Source organism: Syngnathus floridae, chromosome 13, assembly GCF_059516105.1.
Source record: "Syngnathus floridae isolate MCC-2025c chromosome 13, RoL_Sflo_1.0, whole genome shotgun sequence".
Taxonomy (NCBI): Eukaryota; Metazoa; Chordata; class Actinopteri; order Syngnathiformes; family Syngnathidae; genus Syngnathus; species Syngnathus floridae.
In genome coordinates, this window is record NC_142425.1 from 9111798 (window position 1) to 9132537 (window position 20740).

General features: G+C 41.4%; 1 long non-coding RNA gene across 1 annotated transcript in view; it reads left to right on the forward strand.

The window, feature by feature from the left end:
* LOC148388539 (uncharacterized) overlaps positions 1-20740 on the forward strand; it is a 30978-nt gene that overhangs the window by 2976 nt on the left and 7262 nt on the right. Inside the window, exons 3-5 of the long non-coding RNA XR_015862024.1 lie at positions 2673-3228; positions 9627-9698; positions 17672-18692. This is a non-coding gene — a long non-coding RNA (uncharacterized LOC148388539). The remainder of the gene's footprint in view (positions 1-2672; positions 3229-9626; positions 9699-17671; positions 18693-20740) is intronic.

A 20740-nucleotide genomic window follows, 5' to 3' on the forward strand; every position in this document is an offset into this window, starting at 1 on the left:
GCCATTTCATATTTTTAAGCCCCAGAAGCAAGCATTGAACAATATTATCATGATGTATATGAGAGTGTGTGTGTGTTTTAGTGGAGTTCTTTTTTTGAAGCATTTGCAATTGCATAGCAGGCCAGATCAAAAGTGTGAGAATGTTCTTTTTCCCGTGAAAGTATGATATTGTAATTTTGTGATAATTATATTGGAAGAGTAAAAACTGGAAGGGAAATAGTTTTTCCCCTTTTATTTTTTTTGGTATTTTAATGTATGTTCTATTTCTCGTTCTGATGTTATTGCACATGTCAAATGCTGAGAAATGCTGAGTGCTGACAAATATTTGCTGCATATTAGGACTTCCCTTGCAACGTCCTCCATGTTGGGTCAAGCCCTTTTTTTTAAAGGGCAGACATTACAATTCCCAGAGGTGTCCACTTGAATGGGGTCATTATTATTGTTGCGAACCATTTGAGTTCAACAGGAGGAGTTGAACTGGCCATGCATAGCGACTCGGAATCGGATCAATTGACTGCCCATTTTTAGGCATGCAACTTCCACCTGTGTCATATATTCGTTATTGTTGTCACTTTTGTGTATGCATGTCTTATCACATCAAATACGTCTAATAGCACATTACAAACAAAAGTGTAATTGGAAATGCATTGCAACATATAAAACCAGAGATTAATATGTGCAAAGCTTTTTGCGTATTTATTTATGCTAATTGTCTTTCAGTGCAATATAAGTATGTATCGGATTTAAGATGTTAATTCACTTGTAAGGGGGAAAAATACGTATTTTTTAAAAGAAACATACATTTGTTTGAATTAAACTCCAGCCCGGAAATGTTTTTCTTTTGAAAAATAATTTTGCTACATAATTTTAAGTGGAAATCATTTTACAGTATTATTATGATCAATCAATAGCTTTACCTGAATAAATAAATAAATACATTCTAAATACATTACCTTAATGCTGTAGTGGTAGGTTGTAAATAGAATATTTGAGCCTGTTCTTGAATTTTTATTGTAATTTACAGTTATGTTAATTATTTTAAAATGCTACTCTATCCTGCAAAGTTTTTGCACAAAACATTTTTAATTAAATCTCCTCCACATAACTCAATTTACAAATATTGCCAATATGCTGGACAATACTACCACGACTATGCTAAATATTCCACCTATTCTTTTTTTTCTAATTATTATTATCATTGCCAATATTATTATTATTACTAATATAATTATTATTAGTATTAGTAGTACTACTGAACCAGAAGTCAGCGTAATGAATCATTATGGGATTTATTGCTTAAAGTTTGAGTTGTCTATGATATGTAGATGATAAAACGTTTGTTTTGTTTCTTGATTTACATTTACAACGTAAATTTTAATCGTACGATCATCTATTTGCATGTGATAGTCAGTATATAGGCCTACGTTAGCGTCATTTCAAGTGCTTGTGCAAATGAATTGCTCATGCACAAAGCGCGTTTGATTATTTGAATTGGAGGGTTATAGTGCACATTGCCTCTATTTGTTAAGCCAATTAAATTTGACATTTTGCAGTTATGATTTTTCAAATAGCTGTTACGGTTTTAGGAATAAAAAAAGATCCGGGTTTTTGAATCAGAAGCCTTGTAAAAAGGCCTCCATCATCCCGATTGGTTCGCGTTGATTTCCTTCGGTTGAATCTAAGAAACAGCGGTAATAGCTCATATTCGTATGATTCATATTAAACGTGTTTACATAATGGGGATTCGTTGAAATGTCATAAAGTGGGCGTGGCGAGGGACAGGTTGTCGCGCAGTGAAGGCCGTTTTTTTCCCCCCTTCTCGGGCCTTACAGTGCCACTCCTCACCGATAGATGCCGCCATTGATTACGTTGAGAACTCATTTGGGCGCGCCTCAAAATTGAAGGTCACTAAACCCGCCAAAACCAAATCTAGGACGTTGGAAATCTATTTATACTTGTGCAAATTCTTTATTTTACGAGTTGACGTCCATCCCTTGTAAATTTGTTGCAACTTGATGCATCTGTATGCACGAAGTTGACTGGTTCATGAGAATATTCATTTAGCAATAATATAGATAAGATAATATGCATACAATTTTAAACCTGAAATGCATTTTACTGAGGTGTTTCTCATGTTATGCTTTTCTCTGAAGTTGATAATAATATAATAATAATTATCGTTATTATAATTACTATTATTGTTGTTGTTTTATGCTTTATGCTGTTTTATGCTTTTTAATGCTTCTGAAAATGTTTTATACATTTCTACTATTTTTAGTATTGCTTTTAGTATTATAGTGGTAGTAATAGTAGTAGCAGTAGTTGTAGGAGGAGTAAGGGTAATACATAATTATTCTGTCACTATTGCTGTCATTTTCTTTCATTCATGCTTTCAAAATAAGTCTAATATTTGTATAATTTTTCTTTGCAATTTTAATAAATCATTACTATTATTTATTTAACACCACGCCCTCGACCTAGTGAGGATAAACGATCCGGAGAATAAATTTAATCTCCTTAATAATATGGCCGATTGCCTGTGGGCATCCTTGACCCATTTCATACGCTATATATAAGAAAAATAAGGCGAGCGATCAAAATCATCCATTCAATGCCTTGCTTAAAAAAAATCCCCAAAGCATCCATTAAAAAATGTTTATAATTATTTTCAGCGAAACATTTTATATCGGTCCCCCTCATCCCGCCCCGTGGACGAAGAATGGGCGCTTCTCATTGGACAAGCCATCCTAGCCCTTGACGTCATCACGCCGTGGTGTCTTTCGCTCGCTCTTCTTTCTTTCCTTCTTCTTTTTGCTCGCTACCAGCAGCATCTTCTCAACCTGTCTCTTTGCGAAGCCCGATATTTCATCGGGTGCTTCATTCAAGAACAAATCTGTTCAAGAACGTCCTCTATTGCAATCCGGAATGAAGAGCCGGCTTACGTCACAGATAGAGAGAGGGCCTGAGGGAGGGAGGGAGAATAGAGGGAATGGGGTGGACCATCAAGACGCAGAGTCCACGCCACGCGCATTCTCCTCCGAGGACGTGGAACGAGATGCTGCGTGGATGCTATTGCAGCTAAAGCAATGGCGCTTTCTTCGATACCAAGTGGATCAAGTTGAGGTGACGCTAGATCGAAGGCTTGGCTTGCTTCCTACTCTTCCTTAGAAATACGACAACTTTACAAATAGGACCCGAAGCTTTTTGGGTGGATTTACCATAATGCATGTAAGTCGTGTGTTTCTTCCAAAATGTATGATTGCGATTTCTTAATGGCTTACAATTGCAAGCCAATACCAAGTGGCGTCCATTTAGTGCCACCTTCAGCTTACAGTTGTGTGATGGTTAGCACAGTAATGGGAAAATGTTCCCCTGTGTGCGTGTGTGTGGGCGCGCGCGTGTGCGTGCGTGTGCGCGCTTGCGTGCCAGACACAATTGTCATGTTAATACGCGCCAGCACGTTGTTGAACTTGACTTGACTTTTTTTCTTTATCTTATTTTTGGATGGACCCCCTCCTCTGACCCACACTCTAATTAATTTACATTTTCTATTTTATTATACATTTGTTTCAATATAAATATCCCATAAAATACTAAATCAAGCTATAACACATTTGGGAAAAATATATATTTTGCAATCATTTTAAACTATTAACAATTGAATATTATTTTTAAATACTATATCCTTATCCGTTTCAGTAAGTTATAAGTTACTGGCTGTTAAAATTTACAGGCGCAAAGAATAAATAACAAAAACTATATGACACACTAAGTCAGTTTCAATAATTAGAAACACACTCTCCCCACTTTGCAAAATATTATATAAAGCCGTTCATATTTGCTGGAATCCAAAATGATTGTTCTTTCATACTTCTCAAACCTTGTAGTGGGTACTAAAATATTTTTACACTAATGAGAAAAAACAAAATTTCTTTTTTCGTGTCTCACTTTGTGTAAGAGATGAAAGTCTATTATATAGTAAAGTTTACACGTTACTGTATTATACAATAATGCAATCACAGCATTACGGTCCCAAGTTTCCTACATAAACTCTCAAATAACCTGATTTTCTAGGGTAATTCTATGCACTCTTTACGAAAGTAATTTCTTATAGAAAGTATAATTTAAAAAAATAACTAGAAAATAAAACTGCTCCTCCAGTCTATCTGGTGCTGATTCAAAACTCAATTTAAAGCTCTATAAGACATTTTTAATTAGGAAAAATACAAATATGATTTATAAAGTTCCACGAGAAATACTTCAATTATTGTGTTTTGAAATGTATTTGCACTCTTAAGAATTTCTTTATTATGAAAGTGTGTGTGAGAGAGTGTGTGAGTGTGTAACCTAAAACATTCAGCACCATGGACAGTGGTCGTCTAGTCACCTTGTCGCATTCTCTCGTTTTGCAACAACATATACGAATCATATTACGACGCAAAACAGAGACAAATCTTGAAATAAGGCAAGACGTGCTTGTAATACACACACGCTACTGTACGTCTGTTTGACGGGACACGTCACATCCCGTGGGGGGCGTGTCACGTTCAGAGCACTCCTTTTTTATATCTCAAACATTTTTCCCCAAGTAGTCAAATAAATGCAAATTGTAAAAACATAATCATTAATAAATGCTAATAATTCATGTTGTATTGGTACTATTTTTTTGGAAAATTAATAAGGAATGCAATTTGAAATATAAAAGAAATTTGTTTGAGTGAAATTGTTACGAGCTTCGTAGGAAATTTAAATCTAATGAAAACACGCACGTACACTCACACCCACGCACGTCCCCCCCCCCCCCCCCACACACACACGGACACACACTGCACACTGCAAGATGTAGTGATAAATTGTATTTGTATTTTACTAAGTATAACTTAATTTTTGTGGCTATTTTACAAAAATAAAACATCTTAGTTTTAAATAGCTTGTACCTCTGCCATTATTGTTATATAGTCATTTTTCCATTTGTTTTAAAGGGAAACTGAAAATATTCTTGAAGCCAGATACAAGTGTTTACAAATGATGGACTCGTGTTTTAATTTTTAACCTCTTCTATAAACGGTTTTGCTTCAAAGTTATTTTCTTTAATTTACATAAAGACAACTGCAAATAATAATAGTGTACGACAGTAAGACATTGTGGGACACATTCCCACAACCGGTTTCCCTTTCATCTGGCATTGCTGCAGGGAAAGTATAGTCCGAAGTATATTCCATTTAAAAAAATGCTTAGGTACACTAAAGCTTTCTAATATTCTAACCAACCACGTGGGTCGCCGGCCACCAAGGCTGGGTAATGCCGGGAAGGGAGGCTCCCATCTCGGATTATGTCAAACCGCTGTCAGCCTAATGATTCTTTGAAAGTTCATATTAGAGATGGCTTCAATATTCAATTTTTTTTACAGCACAAAAAAACTTATTTTCATTGCTTTTGCCATACCAGATTCTACTCTTACATTATTTTCCTGTTATTAATTGTAATGTGATAATTAGAACGGACTTCATCATGTTGTGTTGACGTGTTGTGGTATTCTCCAACAATCCGTGGAATAATTCACTGTGGAATGTATGTGTGTGTGTGTTTGTGTAAAATGGGGTCGATGTAAGTTGGCATTTAACGCAACAACACGTTTTGATGTTTCTTGTTTGTTGCGATGATTTAAAAGGCTACGCAAACCACGCGTGGGCTTCTGCATCGGACGTTCGTGTATGACGACGTACGACAGGTGGGTGTGACGTCACCCACGTAATGATGTCAGCTTCCGTGACTGCACCTGTCGTCAGTGTTCAGTTGCGGCGGGGTTGCACAATTGTGGCTTAGTGTTGCCAATTTCGACGGTCATTGAACGCAACCGTCTGATTAAAAAAAGGAAGGTGAGCGAGGGGAGGGGAGGGGCGGAAGAGGGCTCATTCCACGTGACCACAACACGCTGCAGCCTCAGCGCCGGCGGCGGCTCCTTTAAGAGAGATGTGGGTTAGTTTTTCTCTTTGGTTATCTAGCTGTATGAGTTTATGCAATATCATAAAGCTAGAGAACCGAATGTAGAAACTAATCCCGCGGACGTCACGTGCACGGATGGCTGCAAGGATAGATGGAGCGATCTGAGGAGGATGGTGATGATGGAGGACCGAGAAGCACCAAACGTCTCGCGTGGATCGCGTGGGAAAAAAGAGACACCTCCTTCCCCGCTTACCTTCCAACTCGTTTTTTGGGTGTTCGGTGTATATTCCCGTGCAACATGGCGAACTAAACACAAAAATTGGGGAGATTCATAGCGCTGTGCATTTATGGAGTGACTGCCATGCCGTGGGGGAGGTTCCATTCACGGAGGAGGTGCAGCTTTATTTGAACACGCATGTCTTCTGTTATTATTCTATCAATTGTCTTATTATTGTTTGCTGGGCATGACATAAATTGCGAATATGTCAGTGAGATGTTTCGGATTGGTCCACTGCAACAACACACTCATACTCCAAATCATATTCAACCTATAAAAAAAACGCACCTGTGCTCATTCCCTTGCATGGGGATTTTTTTTTTTTTTTGCATTGGGAGCCATCTATTTGCTGGAGTCGTCTTACTGGGGGACAGAGCTGTCTATTCCAAGGGTGTGCAACCGAAAGTCCATGGGCGACATCTGAATCCGACCCACTATGCAATTCTATTTAAAGAACTCACAGGTGTTTACACTAGAACATTTTTTTTTTGCATTCATTTAGCATGGCCTACATGTGAAGGCCATCCAAATTTCTAAAGCCCTTCTCATTACGATTGCAAGTGAGCTGGAACCTATAATAGATGTGAGATGTTGCTAGATATATTGCATGCTGAATGTGTAAGGCCTGCTCTTTGTATATGACCCATATTAACACATGGGTGCTAATATTTAACTTGGTATACACAAGTATTTATAGTGGTCCAGGGAATCAAACCTTCAGCCCCTTGTAGGTCCCAGCTGCATTCTTAACCACTCCCAAGCGTCCCCTGTATGTTGCAGTATTTCACATAGCAGCAAAATACACAAATATCTCCTGTCTGTGTATGATTTCAGAGGCAAGATTAGAGAGACACCAGGGTCAGTCTACTTTTTTATGATGCCGCCCATCATTTTTTTCCGCCTTTCATCTAAAAGAGAAAAAAAAGCACCTCTCCTGGTTCCGCTCTGGATGTATTGTGTGAGAAGGGCCTGTTGAATTTTAAACATGCCACAGTGCAGTGGTGGAGATGCTATAGAGCTGCGGGTATAGCTTCTATAAAGTGTTTTGTCACGGAGTCACATTTATAGTGGAGAAGGCGTTAGGAAGGATAGTGCTGTCTTTGTCATGTGATCAGGAACCAGGATACATCGTGATTAATGTCATTTGAGAGTGGGCGATAATATCGGGTGGTCATAGAAATTTCTGTTGGGATTGATATTGTTTAGGTCCTCAATAGCGTGACATGTGCTAAGAGATAAAGCATTCAGTTTGCCCAAAATGTTTTTGTACCTGCCTTAAAAACATAATTTGAAGGTTCACATTTAAGACAACAGCAATCTACCATTGCAATCAAATACTTTTTCTGATGACTCCCATGTAAAAATTACTTAATAGTGAACACAGCCAGTTATAAGAGGGTGTGCTCACTTGTGCAATCATTTCAATATTCTTTTACTTTCCCTCAAAAAGCTATATTTTTTTATCAAGTGGGGAAAAATGACATTTACCTTGGTCTCATTCACAAACAGGGGTGTGTAGACTTTTAAAATCCTTATTATTGCCACTTTAAAAGGCCTTGTATTGTCATTCAGTGTGTTTGCTCCATACAATTTCATTTCTGGGGGAAAAAAAAATATAGAAAGTTGCATGTCAGCGTTCACATTTCTGAGTTTAAATTTCAATATCCACAAGAATATTATACTTTTATGATTTGATAAGTACCAAACGCGTGTTAATGCGTGCCCTTTTTTTCTGTGTCCTTTAATGGGATTATTGCGACGCCAAGCTAACGAATTTATAGCGCCATTTAATTTGACAATACCGTTCATGCCCGCACTGCATGCACCCACACAAACAGTGTTTGCCCAGTTGTGGTAGGAATGAATGCATTGCTGTGGGGTAATAAATAGGGGAGGGGGGGGGGTGTCGGGGAGAGGGGGTTGGGGGCGGCTTTGAGATTGAAATTCAGTCTGGCGAGTGACGGAGAGGCAGGGAGGCTAGACGTCGGTGTTTCCACATTAATATATGTGTGTCTGTCTGGGCCCTCTTCAGGCCCTCAGCACCAGATGGAGTCTGGTCTGGTCCACCAACACCTGCTATGCTGCATTGTCTCCATCACTGATTACTCAACTTCCCATGTCTGCTTTTTAGCATTTTTATAGCTATGCTGTCTCATTTATTCCACATCATGTGCTTTGTTTGGGAATAGTTTCCTCTATTGTCTACCAGTAGCATTTAGGTTTTCAACGAGTAGGGATTAAATACTGAAAATGCTGCAAAAACATTTTTTTATTCTAAATGGCTGTTATTTAGCGTTTAAATGATTATCCCCAACAATATAATCACAGACTATAGCATCTTTTCTCATTTGTATTTTTGTATTGCCAACCATAGACACTTAACAATTGTCATTTTATTTGCAAATCAGCTAATGTGTGATACAATATTAGCATGATTTGGAAGATAATGGAATAATAATGGAAGAAAATTTATAGCTATGCCATACAACAGAATAACTTCAAAAAGTGAAATGTTCTTTTTAAGGCTCTCCGGGGACCTTACTTAGCCCACGGGCTTCAGGTTTCCTACCACTGCTATCTACTGTAGATGTTTCTGCATTTATGCCTTTGCTTGATTGTATAATGTGTACGTGTCTGCGCCTAGATATACATTCTAGGGTGTTGTTTTTTGTAACTTGGAATTGCAACAGCCTATGACACACCATATATAAAAAATATAGCTATAAACTCTTTTCCCTGAACTTATGAATTCTAGGGTTGGTAGCCTAGCAACAGGCTCTGACCCATGTGAGGGGAACCGAGGGAAAGAATTTGAAAGGCTGACAAGCCGGCTTTAAATCCGCAAAGGACGTCTGATATTCGGTGGATGTAATCTGGCACTACTTTGTGTAATCGCTTGTGAAGTGTGCTGCTTGTGTGTCTCACTGCGTGTGTCTGTGTGTGTGCCCCATTTCGATTGTCCTCCATTTCGTATTGGGCGCTGAAATAATTGCAGCAAACATTTTAAGCAGCAAGGAACCTCGCTCCTTTTTAGAAATCTTTTTACCATAAGTACACTCGCTGTCCACTTCAATAGGGAACATTTTTTATTCGGGATGTCATGGTTCCAAAACAAAAAAAATAAAACCACAATATTTTGAGCAGTACAATATTCAACATTTGCCTTTTTTTGTGTGGTTGTTGAAATGTATTGTAGCATAGTGATAGCTGTTCCTAATAATTTGGTAATCTCATATGGCACAACAATGCTAAGCATGTTGTTCGATTGGTAAAATCATATTAAAAATATTACATACAACTTTAATATCACTATATGATGGAGTCATCTCTCAAATATAAATTGATATTACTCATGTTCACAAATTGAAACTTTCTTACATCATTTTATTGTTTTTAATTCCAGGTATGCCAACCAACAAGTTCAATTGCACAACACGTCGACGTTGGCCCACATGAAGACTTCTTCACACTGCAGGTGAGAGGAAACATAAAACTGTGCACATTTCATTGCTGTTTCATTTTTTTTTTAATCTTCAGAGGCTTTTCATTTAGTGACTTCAATTTCTCCGTGACTGCTACATGACTCTTGATGAGAACATTTTGCCATCTGTGAGATTCTTTACCATTTTGCCTTGAACTGTGCTCTTATCTACTGAGTGGCACTCCACTTTTGAACAAATGCACTCTATCTTGCCCATATGGGGAACTGTAATACGCTCTAGTGAGATATGTGTCACATGATATCATTTAGAGATGCATTTTTTTTTTCCAATCCACACTATTCCAAGACAGACACTCGTCAAGGTCGTATGGTGTACTTTAAATGCGCTGCACTTACTTGTGTGATCAAAGTGTAAAGCTCTTCATTGATGTGATATGAAGACACAAGGTGAATCCTTTTCTGTCTATCTAAGCATTTGGAACCCTTTAAGGAGGACGTAAGAAGTCTGCTTAAGATGGTATGGGCCATAAACTGTGCTAGATTACATTAAGATTATTACAGTTTGGTAATAAACTTCCTAAAGTTACTCTTATATTGAATTTTATTGTAATTTATCGTAAATAAGTAAAAATACTAACAAATGCATTTGTTTTTTTAGATAACTAAAGTTAAGTCAAGTCAATTTTTTTTAATGTTAATATATGTTGATATTAAACAAACGCGATATTAATCAGAACATGCAGAACAACTTTCGGCTCTACTTCCCTTTAACCCCGACTCCTAATAATGACCAATTTAAAAATCAAATGCGGCCCTAGAGCAAGAAAGTTTGCCTACATTAAAGACGTAGAGAAATAAACGCACACCGTGACATTTTAGTATGCACCTCCATGCCTGTGCAGCTTTCACTGCACTATACTGTAGGCCGCAAGATGCGTCAGGAAATATAAAATATTTCCTTCCTTTTCTGGCACATCTCCTTCTTCCTCTGTGTCACACTGCAAACAGATGCTTCATAACGGCTTCATATCAGGGGCCCTCAGCCTAGCTACTGCTAGCCCGCAGCCTCTCGAGGCGGCTAAAAAGATGAAACCACAAGGTGAAAGGACAGGTAGAAAAAGTATCCACACTGTGTACTTAAGTACAGATACTTCTGGATAATAAAACTTTCCTAAAAGCTAAAATATTCAATTTTTTTACCAAAGAAAAAACTGCACAGACTGAAATGTACTTGCGTGAACAAATACAAAAAGAAAACACACGGAATAAGTTCCCTCTTTTATTAACTTTCATATTGAGTAAAGTCGGGAATGAAAAGGAAAAACATCTAGCAATAGCATTGGCTAGCTTTGATTCCATCTCATTGCTTTGCTATCATTTGCTAACCCAAATTAGTTAATGATAATAACGATTGAAAAAATATACCTATTTTTTTTATCATATTGTCATCTGGCTCACCGCACAAAGCAAAACCCGACCAACCAAAAGAAAAATAAATCACAGCATTTGTACTGCATTAATTCCCAACACAAGAAGAAAGTGACCCTCTATCGCTTCTTAGCTTCTCCAGATTAGCCTCGCTATGCTAATAAAAACGTGGACGCCATTTGCCTTGTGTACGCTTCCACAAAATAGTCTTGAAGTAGTTCATCATCAGGGGAGGGAAACCATTTGATTTGCCTCCAAGGGCTACAAGATGTTGCATGACGTCGGCCTATCCTTGATGAGCCTCCTCCTCTTCAGGGCAAAACAACCTCGCGAAGATCAGAGGATATTTAGCCGCCCGTAGCTATCTTCCTCTGTAGCGTCGGACCTGAACGTGAAGAGGGCCACTCAGTCGATAGGGCCTCCTCCAAATGCTTCAATCGATGCAAATGAGCGGCGTTTTGGAACTCGGCCTTGAGTAGTCCCTAACGGGCCGCCATTTGGACGCCGAGCAGATGCGACAGCACACACACTTTGATTTACTTAAGACCTGTGTAACGGAACTTGGGTGCCGTGTACTTGATGTTGGTGTAGCCAAGGGCGCTTGTGTTAATGGAAACTTACACGTCAACCAAATCTTTCGAATCTTCTTCCCTCCTATTCTTCCATACTTCTCTCCTGTGCTTGTTTTCTTCTTTCATTGTTTCCTTCAATGCTTGGTCCTATCCTTGTACTATCTTTTTGTATCCTTTCTGTGCAATTCTTTTCTTTCGATCTGTCCTTCATTTTTTTTGTTCTTTGCTTATACCCTATTTTTGTTTCCTTTTATCCTACTAAAGTGTTTGTATTTTAGCCTTCCTTCACTATGTCCTTGTTTTTCTTCGGTCCTTCTGCGCTCGTATCCTGCTTTCCTCATAACCTCTCCTCGTCTCCTTCTTTCCTCATATCCTATGCTTGGATCATTCTTCCCTTCTGTCCTTATATGCTTATATATGTCCTTTCCTTCTATCCTTAGATCCTTCTACACTTCCATCACTCCTTCTATCCTTATGTCCTCCCTTTTTTCTACACTGATTCCTAAAATCCTCACTTTTCTTCCATCCTCTCATCCTTCTTTCTCACATGCCCCCCATCCTCCACCCTGGTTCAAAATCAGCTCTCCAGCTCCCAGCCGCCCCAGAGAAACCAATTCGGAGTGCTCTGCTCCACACCGTCATGGCGTGTTGGCCAAGGGAGATGGAGTCCTTTCAGGTTCTCGGCTACACAACAAACAAGCAAACACATATAGCCCCCGACCCCACCCCCCCACCCCTTCCTAACACGCCTGCAGTATTGGCAGGGCAATGTGGCAGAACTCCTTTTGAGCTTCTCTTGGACTTATTCTGCACATTTGACCTTTTAAGTCTTTTTTTGGCTCAACATGGGCGTGTGCGGTGGTGACCGTTTGCACTCTGAGTTTCACGTGTGCTCACTTACAGTACACTTGTCCGATTCAAATGCACAGCAAATCAAGCACTCCCTCGTACGTTTAAGCGCCCTGGTTGTGAGTATTGTCACGGCGACCTAAATCTGCTTTTAACCGCCTGCAGAGATTTCTCACCGGTTTTTGTATGCATCAGCCAGCTCACTGGGCTGTTCTTAAAAGTTGATTTAAATTACACCCTCTGCTTTATGCTTCTTGATAGGATATAAATCTCTTGAAATGAATGAATGCACTTTGTGGGTGTGTGCGGAGAGTAGCGGCGGCGTATGTTAACATAAATTAAAGTCTGTTTGCTGCAGAGCCGATTGGGGGAAGGATTTTTATGATGCACAATATTCACAATTGACACTTGTGTCAACTGTAAACATTTTATATATGAATAAAAAAAAAGTCAAATGGTGGCCAGATTGTTAAAAAAAATTTGGGTGGTATTTTTTGACAACTCAAATTTGAATAAAATTAAACAATATTGCGTCAAACAGCAAGACAAGAAAATTATTTTATCGCACAGCAAGGTGGAATAGTCATATAACAAGTAGAAGACAAAAAATAAGTTTTTTTATTGTGATGGCACGGAGCAGCAGGATGATGGATGGATGGTGAGGGGTACGCAGGAGGGGAGGCACAGGCGTGCGCTGAAAGGCGACAGGGTGGAGATTGAATGGAAGCGGGAGCAGAAAGGAGGGAGGGGAGGGTGGCATTAGTGGCGGGCGGACGCAGTTTGGGGGTGTTTGGAGGGGGGCGCCGGGGTCCCCTCTATTGGTTCAATGCAACGGCCGAAGCAGCTGTGAAAAGAGGTCTCCCCTTTTTCCCACGCCCGGCGAGACGCACGAACGCCGCTTTAGCCTGGCAGGGTCAAGTCACATGGCTAATATATACACACACACACATACACACACACATTTATTGTGTGTACGCACACAGGCACACTCATAAATGAACATTAATAGATGCAAAGGTTGCTAGTGTGTTAATTAAACAAAAAGTTTGTGTTTGTTAAATAATACATGACAAGAGTACATTGAAAAAAATAATGGTGTTAAATCGAAAATTTCAATATTTAAAGGGGGAAAAATTGCATTGTACATATAAGCATCATGTTTGGTAAAAAAAATAAAAAAATGTACATGTGATGACTTATTGTTTGTCAATGTGGCCTAGCAGACAGAGTGGCGTTGCAAAGTGTTGCAACATCCTTGATATTGCACTTCACCTATAATCATATTCCCCCCAAAACAGGCATGGGAAGGTGGAGGGGGGGTCGAAAGGCTTTGTCCTAACCAGGGCCCCACCACCACCCATTGCCAGATGCCCTGCTGCATTGTGTGGGTGCCCCCCCCACACCCCACCAACCACTCTGTCTCTTTCCACCATGATGTCACCCTCCTTGTCTGCCTGTCAAGCGCCTCCACGAGAACTTGAGTGTGGGAAGGCAAAGAGGAAGGAGGAGGGGGGGTGGATTTGACGTTGGGAAGTCTGGCCCGAGAGGTCAACGCATGGACTTGAACAGCGACTCGCCTAGCAACTTGAATGTTGATGGATGCGTTGGTTTCAGTCTGGACAAACTCAGTATCACAAATATGTAAAAAGTAGAGGGAGGAAAAGAGGGAGGGGAGGGGCTGTCTATCTGTTTACACTTCAAATGCACACAATCTTTGACATTTGACCTCATGTTCCATCCAGGAGAGACCGGGACTCGCAAACAACACAATTAACCGCCAGAAAATACATTGTGGCAATTAGTCGGCACAAAGGTTTGGTTTTGTCGCACACTGTGCGGATTTGCCCTCACGAGCGCAAAGCGGACCTTTGCAAAGTCGAGTGGTCGCAGAGACAATGGCGGACAGGATGCGCGACAAGTGTTCAGCCATTTTCAGGCCTCTTTATGAACGAGAGACAATGGCGACTACTCTCTATTAAACGTGCTCTCTCTTTGTTGCTAAATGAGCAAGCTACAAGTTAACAGGCCTTGAGAGTTTTGTGTTGGACTTGAGTGAACTTCAGTTTGAGGCCGTGCTGTTTGTCTGCTCGTCACGCTAATAAGAACGGGGCACTTGAGTGATAACGCAGATCCCAGCCGAGGACAAATTGGAAACCATTGTCGAGGAAATTTGTAGTACTGCCTCTATAAATTTGTCTTTTACTCATCAAAATAGAATTAAGTACATTCTTGACCCAGCCTGTATTAAAATAAATCAAAATGACTGTCCAGCTCATGAAATTTTTTAAAAAATATTTTGAGAATAAACACATCTGGAGATACAAACTTTTTAAAGGACGCAGTTTTATTTTGAGGAAAGTGTGAGGATTTTTTTTTCCTCCATCCTGATTTCCCTGAACTTGAACATGTGACTTTTGTTACTTTGTGTTACCTGCAGCTGTCTTGTCAGCTTGTGTGTGTGTGTATGTGTGTATATGTCATCTCCCTCTGTAGTATCAGCCTGAGGGGATTTCTTTCATGCAGTCAGATGGCATCCAGGCAATCCCCTCTTGCCTTTTTTTTTTCTTTTTATAAGACTTCTTTAACCTTGATAAATGAAGGGCGGGAGGGAGGAAAGTTGCATGGAGGAGAGAGAGAGAGAGAGAGCATCACTGACTCCCCCCTACTGGCTCACTCTCAGGATCAATAACAATCGGGGAGCTGCTGAGCACTCCTATCTGGCAAACGGGGGATAGCGAAAGGGGAGGACCTGAGGAGGAGGTAAAGCGAGAGCCTCAGCGGTGCCATCTTGTCACGTTACTTCCGCAAAGGTATCCGACGCTGGATGTATAACGTCCTGCATGGAGCCAATTTCGGATGTGAACTCACGGTGCTCTTGTTGAAGCACCAGGATGATGTCATCGAAAATCTTTTACGTAACACACCGCCTCACCCCAAATATTAAATCAATTCAGATCAGCTTCAGCTCACCATTGACCCAAATGTGATCTTGATACGTCAATCCTGGCGCTCTCACCTGCCTTCCAGCGGCAATACACGCCCACGTTCCTCGGACAAATGGGATTTGGTGCTTTGAATCCGCAGCGCTGCCAAATCCCTGTGAAGCATTGCAGGAGCATCTCCGCTATAATGCTAACTGTCCCCTAAATATCCTCCATTCAAGTCCAGTCTAATAGGATTATCTGATGTATTCTGTCACTGGATTTGTATAGTTTTGCAGTGTATTATTAAGGACCAGGAGGGAGTTTTGAACACCTGAGATTTTGATCTCCCTCATGCTGACTTAGCATCCCGTGCGTCCGTTCCTACTGCACCCCTAATTAAGTTAGGCATCAGTTGACTGCTTCGATCACTGTTAGGGAGAAAGTTGAACTCCTTTCCCAGGAGGGGAGATAATTGTCTCCACTGGTTGACTAGCGTAATCCCCGTTATCCCACCAGCGCCAGGGACAAAGGGGCACTACCCTTACTGGATTTAAGACTAGCAAGGGGCATTAGCTCCCTGGTGAGATTCAGGTCTCGGAGTTGTAGGCTTGGAGTGGGAAATTTGGTTCATGTAGTTTTGTTTGTACTCCAAAAAGCTGAATTTTTAGGTTGGAGTAAGAAAATAAATTTAAATATAATCTCTTGGTGTCTCAATTTTTTGCTGCTAAAATTTCAAGATGTGCAAGTCCAATGCCAAGGGGTGGCAGCAAAAGGACTGCTGACCCCGTCCCCCCCTTCTCCTCTCAGCGACAACACTCCCAAACACGCCAACTCTTCATTTGCCTTTCACCTCTCAAAGCTCCCTTCCATCCATCCTTGCATCCATCCTGCGGCGGCCACAAAGCAGCTCTGAACTAACAATATCACCAAGGCCTGCCTGGAAGCCGCCCAGGTCCATTGTGCTCGGTCAGAGGGGAGTTAACACCCATGTCTGAGCCCAATGAATAGCATTATTGTGTCTGAGACACGCAGCGCACCCCCTCGTCCCACATCCGTGCCCCCGTCGAATCCCGTCGCCGCCGCCCTTCCCTTCTCTCGTCACTCTCGCAACTTCCACCCTGAACCTTCTCTGCTCCAGTGGAGGCTTGTTTCGCTTTTTTGTTTAGTTTGAAAGTAGAGATAGCATTTTAGAAGATGTTTGGTTGCTGTGGTGTGGTGAGGTCAGGAGGGGGTTGAATTTGGTATTGGCGCTTTCTTACACAATGGAAGTATGAATCCCCCCCCCTCTCCTCTTCTTTCTCCCACCACCACCACCAAACTGCCATTATCATAAGAAGAGAGTTTGCCGGAGCCATTTGAATGATTCGAGATGACACAAAAGCTGCGACGTGATTCTTTGACAGTGTTTCTTTGGTGCGGCCAAAACATTTCCATTCCTTCACACGCTCTTTGGCGACAACACAATCTTCTTCTTACCTCCCTATGTTTCTTGTTTTTTAACATGTAAATTGGATCCTTTTTTATTTTAAGGATGCCTTCTTGTATGGTCTAGTTTTGAAAGACTTGGATGACGTGCTATGGCAACAAGATGAGCCAATTTTAGCAGTCACAAAAAATTGCAGTTCTTTGTGTTCCTCTCTTGTGTTAATTTAATTGTTTTCCTCATCCTGCATATTCAAGTATAGTAAAAAAAACAAACAAACAATATAACAGCACACAACTGAGCCACATTCTTTATATGAAGCAGTTTAGGGTCAATATGTAAATTTTTTCTAAATTATATAACATAATATAATCATGAGCAAAAAATGAGTAACACTGATAATTTAGAACTTCCTGAGCAGATTAGATTGACATGGCAACAAGAACAAAAAAAAACATCGAATTAGGAAGCAGTGCAACTAAGAAAAAAAATAATAGAACAGACATTTGTGAATAAATAATTACAATCCCAAGGAACAAATGACTTAATTAGGAATAAATTGGGTTGAAAATGTACTTCAGATCATTTTTAGGCCAGAAGAGAAGGCCTTGTTGGCTCTAATCACCACTGCTATCTAAAAACCGAGAGTATGTTACGTGTCAGACCTCCAATCCCGGCGGTCTTTGGAGGTGAGTGGGTTCATGCTTGCTGCCGGGAGACAATGCCAGAATCTTCACCCTTGAACTCTCGCTCAACTTCAGCAAAACTTACCATTAACCATTTTTTTTTTCTTGTGTTTGTGTGCTGCAGAGAGATGAGGCAGAAGATGAAAAAGAAGAAGCGGAGGAGTGTGGGTGGAAGGAGGGATGGATAGATGGATGGATGGAAGACTTTGCGGGAAGCGGCTGAACCCGGAGCAGGTGAACACAGCTGCGAATCTCCGTGACGGGATCTCGCTGGCTGCCTTCCTCGCGCCGGGGCCCCCCGGCGATTGCGTTCAAGGGTCCCGGCGAGCCGACAGGGGCCAGGCAGAGTGGGCAGGCGAGGGCGGGCCCGAGCCAGGAGAGATGCAGGTGAGGCGGGCGAGCCGAGGCGCCCGCCGCCGCCGGCTAGGAGCCTCCGCGCTGTCAAATCAATACAGAGGCTAGCAGAGGTTGGCCAGAACCGCCTGCGGGCCCCTCGGAGCCCTGGGACCGACCGCCAGTTCCCACCTCCATCTTTTTTTTCCAACTTCCTCCAACAGTCCTGGGCCAGAGCCCTCACCCTTGCGCCCGGCCCACACACGGATGTTTCGGTGTGGGCTCGGTCCGTAGGGAATTTTTGAAACATTGCCACTCAGAGGCGGGACTCAAGGGTGGAAAAAAGAAGAAGCAAAAATATGGAGGACAAAAAGCAAGAGTTGCTTCTTGATTCGCAAAGGTGGGGGGGAGGAGGATGAACAGGACGCTCCATCCGAGCCCAATATACCTTCATCTCACAGGCTCGGATGAAAGGACAACTTCTTCTCCAATCTGCTGTATTTTTTTATTGCTTTATATTTCCTGAGCCGCACTAAGAGCAGCCGCCTTCAGAGGATGTGGAAGTGCAGTATTGATCTGGAAGGTGGAGCGGAGGAAAAGATGAGGGCTTTCACAGCTTCGTCTCCGCGTGGAAGCAGAAGTCAACTCCTCATTGCTAATGAATGGCCGCTAATAAGTCGACTTTTTCCCTCCCTCATATAAGAATTACCCCTTTTTTTTTAAACCCCTGTAAAAAAAATCCAAATGTGAAGACAAGTTGTGAGATGGGACATCGGTTCCTGAAAAGCTCAACACAGAGTTTCTGCTTTTCGGTGAGTACCTTAACATCACATTATATTGTTTATATAGGCACTGCTTTGTTTAGGCTTTAATCTGGATTTAATTCTTACAAGGTTGCTTATGGTTAATTATTTTCAATGAAATTATACAAGTTTCAAGAATGAATGTTGTTTTCCATCTATTGAGATCAGTGGTGGTGTCCAAAGTCTGCCCCTGGGGCCAGTTGCAGCCTTCTGCACATTTCTATTGGCCTGTTATGAGAAAAAATATTTTAATTATTTTTTAAAAATGTAAAGAAGTTCAATTAAAAATTTTTGCAATTTTTTTTATTGAAAATTTTTTATTATGTCACAAGATTTCTACTTTTTATTTAAATAGTTCCTTCAAGTATATATAACACAATTTAAAAAAAATGTTTAACAGCTTAGCATATTGTTAGCCAAAGGACATGACAAAAATGCTATTAGGCTAACAATATGTTGATGAATATTATATTGGATTTTTTGTGTAGTTTTTGTGTTTTGCCATGTTTCACAAACATTAGGCACATCCCTCTTTTATTTTTCTGCGTGTGGGAAAAATGTCATTCCTTTTGTCGACATTTATTGGGCAGGTGACAAAAGCGTGAACCTTGGCGCTCTCAGATTGTTGCTACTGTGTGATAAAGTCGAAATTAGTGTAGGAATACAACTTCTCCTGTGATCCTATTGTCGTTTTTGTTATTATTGCATGTAGCAACTTATTAAAGCGCCACCCCAGCCGATCTCCTGGCACGCGAATAGACTGGCGCCTCGTTTTTTTTCTTTTCCTACCACCACCGCCTTGGCAACAGCGGCGGCGCTTACAAAATGGCCGATCGCTATCTGCCAGCTGTCTCGCTTGGCCAAGATGGCGCTGGGTCTCGCTCATCGAGTGCCCGCTGTTTGCCATCTGCCCTCTCGTTAACGGCTATGCAAATACGTCGTAATTGCATTTGCATGCGCACCACCCGCGTCCCCCTCCTCCCCCTTTTTCCGTCCGTAAATAAAAGCAGCGAAATAAAAGCCGAATAAAAAGCTGCCCGGCTGCTGATTGAATAAGCCGCGAGGGCAATTAGCGGGTGAATGTGGCCTGCGTGGCTAGCGTCTTAAGCATTTTAAGCTCACCTCATTACCTATGCAAATGCCCTTTTCTGCCTTTTGGATCGTAGCCGTCTTCTCCGCGCCCGCCATTTTTGGGAGACGCCGCCGTTGTTGCCGCATTGTGCCATATGTGACATCTGTGCAGGGCTTCATGCCTCCGCTGTCAAGCTCACTGTAAAGGAAAGAAGCGTCCAATACATAATGACCTCATTAGCATGCTCGCCACTCCCTGCTATAGGCCCTAGCGCGACGCTGTGCCGTGGGACCCGGCGGTGTACGCCCTTCTCACAGCACTCAGCATGCAACAATGTGTTAACCCCCCTCCCCTCCCAGCAACTCTCATACACACACTCATACACACACAATGCGGCGCTTTATTACGCCTTGTCAAAGCGCGGGGGGATCAGGGCTATCCGTGCACAAGCAGCGGGACGCAGGCTGCCGTGTCGCCGCTACAGTGCTGGTGTACCCCCTCGCTTTTGTCTTCGTGTTTATGTTTGTGTGCGATTGGCCGTTTCATGGCGAGCCCCTCAGGTATTTGTGGTCGTTTTCACCTGTCAGGGCTAATTAGTAGAGGGATCCTCTCTATCTGAGCGCCCCCCCTGGAAGTAGGCCTTCATCCCCTCGGATGAACAACACAGCAGTGTGCTACCATGAGAGATTAGAGATTATCTTTTAAAAATTGTACAGTGGTACCTTGATTTAAAAGTGCCCCAATTTGCGTGTTTTTACACTATTGCTTGGTTGACTTTTTTGTTACAAGCTAATTTGATATACGCCATGCTATGAGCGAAGTGAAAAACAAGACCTACAATCACACATGCACTGTCAGCTATTTATGGAATGGGACCAAAAGTCAAACACAAATAGAAAAACTAGAAAATACTCATAAGCAGCATGGAGCAGATGCTCACACTGAATAAGCTAATGGTAATTAGCTAGCCTGATTGACAACTGTC